The sequence below is a fragment of the Mastomys coucha genome, chromosome X, assembly GCF_008632895.1.
Source record: "Mastomys coucha isolate ucsf_1 chromosome X, UCSF_Mcou_1, whole genome shotgun sequence".
NCBI classification, from domain to species: Eukaryota; Metazoa; Chordata; class Mammalia; order Rodentia; family Muridae; genus Mastomys; species Mastomys coucha.
This window is the reverse complement of record NC_045030.1, coordinates 123334217-123338547: the sequence shown is the minus strand read 5'-3', so window position 1 is coordinate 123338547 and position 4331 is coordinate 123334217.

Below are 4331 nucleotides of genomic sequence, written 5' to 3'. Positions count from 1 at the left end.
ACCATAGCTATTTAACCAAAGCACCTATTTACAGTTTACTATTGAACTGAGTCCTATCTTCCATTTCCCAAGCTAGTTTAGGTTTAAGGTCATTGGGAAGAGTGCATAAGATGCTGTGTGTTGCAGCTTTGTTTAAAAGTTAAATCCCTAAGCAACTGGTATTTTTGTGTAGCATCCAAGGCACTGTACCTGCTATTTCATCCACAGAAAGTAGATTTTCCTACTGTTTTTCAAAGGACCCTTCCAAAGGCAGGGTTTGAATAAACCACCAAACCATCACAGAATTAGGGCCCAAGTGGTGGTGAAGCCACTTGTAAAAACACCAGTCCATAAACATGTCTATAATCCTGCTAATGATGAAGATAACTTCGGGCTGTGAGGCCTTTTGGCCTTCTTCAATTCAATTTGAAGTCATGCTGAGAAAAATTTTTATCAGAATAAATGCAGTATGATAAATTTGGCTATCATGTGAGGGTGGTGATGCAAATAACTTGAACAATAGAGCAAAAGAATTGTAGATATCTCAAAAGAGCTCAAGTCTCAGCTTTGTCTTTAGCATTAAGGTCCTTTTTAATCCTGTGGGCAGGCTATCTATGTTCCTAAAGTAGCCAACTACCAAGGACGGCCGCACAGGAGTGTGTGTTCTCAATACAAAGGACGGGAGCTCAGGGATAACTTTTGCTTTCGTGAAGATCATGCTTAACTACGAATTAGATGTGCATTTTCAATTTGACTCATTACACACATACACAATTGAACCTAAATTTCATCCCACCTAAAAAAGTGTGCAGACACAATAGGTGTTACAGAAAGATAATGAATAGTATTCCAACACTTACACGTACTTCCTGTAGAAGTAGGTCAAAGTTAGGGGCTTTGACTTGGAAGGCTAAAGCTGACCTAATTTCTGCCCCTTAGGCTATTGGAAGACACAGGCTAAAAGAATTGTATCATGGAATAAAATTAGGTGAACAGGAAACTCATGGAGTACATATGTCAGAAGCTCAAGAACATCTTCCCTAAGAAGATAAGATTTGAGCTCTTAAAAGTCTGCTGAAAGCCATTATGTATCAGCAACGGAGTACTACAAATGTAGCTTATTGTCATGGAGCTCTCAAACTATTGGGGAAGATATTTTTAAAAATTGTATTGACCAATTTCAAAACGAACAAGCACAGAAAGCATTCAAGGCAGGCAAAGGAACTGACAATAGGTTTTTGCAAAAATCCTATAATTTTAAAAAAAATAAACTAAGGTATGGGATTGTTGCAAGGCAATGCAGCAGAGCATACTGGCCCACTGGGCAAGCAGAGGCAGGCAGATCCCTGTTTGAGGCCAGCTTAGTCTACATAGCAAGTTCCAGGCTAGCCAAGGTTACATAGTAAGACCTTGTCTCAAAAAAAAAATAAAAATAAAAACAAACAAATAAATAATTAAAAATAAATAAATAAAATAGGAAACAGATAGATACCAATTGTGGCCATCTCAGACCCTGGCTTAAGTCTTGTCATTTGTTTTTCAGCATTTTGCTGCAGTTAATGTGAAAAGTAAATTGTAAAGCAAATGCACAAACAGAATCAGGAATCAGGGTCATTGGTCTCTCTTGGAAACTAACACACAAGGAAGAAAACAGTAGCCTCAGGCAAGAGTACTTTGTCCCTTAACTCTGAACCTAACATTACACCAACTGCTGTCTTAGGGCTGATCTCACTTCACCTACATTCCTTTAATTTTATTTTCCTTCTTGACACACACACACACACACAGGCTTGTGGGGTGAAAAAATGTCTTTTTCTCTGATGCTGAAGAAAGGAAGATATACCCATCAGCTAGCCTATTAAAAGTATACGTTAGGCCCATTGTTTCCCCAGTCTCTTGCATCAAGTCCCACATCAGCTATTGGAGGAAAGAAAAGTATCTTTCTTCAGTCTGACCTTAAAGACATCCATTATCCTCATCTAAACAATCTGTCATTCATAGAAATATTAAAGGAAATACAAATTAGGGGAAAATGAGAAAAAAAAAACAACTCCAAGGCCACAGCAAAATATTTATAAGTTAATGGATGACTAAAAGTAAACAAGTATTTGCTAAGCATATGTTATACGGCTAACATCAAGCTAGATGTGATGCAGATTTAAACACAAGACGAGGTGCCAGACCTTCTGCTATAATGTCATATATATCTTCCTAGAGAACCTCGAAGTGTTTGTTTAAAAAAAAACTGCACTTACAGAAAATATAGTTAAATAAGGTTACTTAAATGCAAAACAACTTGGAAATCAGAGCAATAACCAAACAAACAACCCAAAAAAAAAAAACCCAATAACTATCCTAATAAAAATACCCTGGTAATTAAACCTTTACTGACATTTGAATGCAGCAAAAGTCATCTGTGGAAAGTCTTCCCCCTGTTCTTTGTCCCCTCTAGCACCGAGTTTTAGTAGATGCCATTATCAGAATTTTAAATTAAACTGAAGAGTAGTCAAGTTTTAAAAACACATAGTGAAAGGTCTTTCTTCCCAGCTTCACTGAGTGCTCATAACTTTGCCACATTATTTCATATGGGTGAAAACTTAAAGGTTGAAGCCATTAAACCAGTCTATAATTATGCTGAAGACACGTTTTGTGCTGGATTCTTCACTTTAAAGTTTGTCTATAACTATGTCTTCTTGGATATGTGGAAGTTAGCTTCTGCTTACTTGGAAGCTTAACGTGCTACAAAAATTCATAAACAAATCAATTGGATGTTCAGATTATTTTGACGTCATTCTCCAGTTTACTGATAACTAAAGTACTATTTATGGTACACAAGACTTGTAAGGAAACAACCCATTAAATCCAAAAGTCTTTGCAATCACTCAATCAACCTAAAATCTACTTGAGAAAAAAAAACAAGAGAACAGGGGGTTAAATGCAGTGTGGTGGCCCCCACTTTAACCAGAGCACTTCATAGGTAGAGGCAAAAAAAATTTTAAGAGTTCAAGGGAAGCACTAGCAACATAGTGAGTTCAAGATCAGCCTAAGGTACGTAAGATAATGTGAAAGAGAGAGGAGAGGTGGAGAAAACTAGTGCATTGTGCTAGCTAGTTATATGTAAACTTGACACAAGCTAGTCATTTCTGAAGGGGAAAAACTCAATTGAGAAAATGCCCCCAACAGAATGACCTATGGCCAAGCCTGTGGTACATTTTTTTGATTAATGATTGCTACGGAAGGGTCTAGCTGCCACCACTGGATTGGTCATCCTGGGTGCTAGAGGAAATCTGAGCTAGCTGTGAGGACCAAACCAATAAGCAACACTCCTTCCTGGCCTCTGCATCAACTCCTGCTTCCTGGTTCCTGGCCTGCCTGAGTTCCTACCCTTTCCTGGACTGTTTCCTGAAAGTATAAGATGAAATAAATCCTATTTATTCCTTTCCTGGTTATTTATGGTTATGTTGTTTTATCATAGTGTTAGAAACACTAAGACAAGGTAGCATACAGTATACTAAAGTCAAACAATGAGACAAATTGGGCCTAGAATAAATAACGTTTTCTAAGAGTATGGCTAATGCTGCTGAAGTTGAATCAGAAGTCAGAAATCAGACTTGAAAAAGCCAAGCAAAGAAAGGAAGGAGGAGAAGACAACATATGGAATAGCCTGGAAATAACGTTAACTAATGACATTTAAAAGTCAGATGCTGGAATAATAAACACATGGGTATTAATACTGGGAAACATTTTTATTTCTATAGCCTTTTCCTAGTATGCAAACAGATTTCAGTGTAAGACACTGTAAGTGATAAGTGGTATTCACTGATAAGGATCATTAGCAGGGAAGTTATAAAACATGTGTTTGGGGATCTGTTTTGACAATGGTATTTGAAATAACTTTGAAAACTGATTTGAAAAGTGGTGTTTCTTTTAGTAATAATTTCTTCTTTAAAATAAATAAATCAATCAATCTCGTCATAGAGCCCCAGAATATGCAGTAGATCAAAATCAAGCTGATCTGTTTGGTTAGTTCTCCACTTGGCTTCTGTAATGCCCCCTGAAGAAACCCTTTGAGGCACCTTTGCTCTGACTAAAGCTAGATAAAGTCCTGGGGATTGGAACTGGAGCAACTCCAGAGGAAATACGGAAATGACCCCAAGAACCTTTGAAAAGGAACAAATCCTTTTTTACCCCATACATTCTATACAAGAAACAAAGGAATAGAATGGCAGATAAACAACAATTAGCAAAATACTGCTTCAAGGGAAAAAAAAGATCAGAAGTAAACTGGGAGACATCATTTCAAAGGGCGTTTGTCATAAACAAGCAGAATCAGACCAAGGTACAGAAACTAA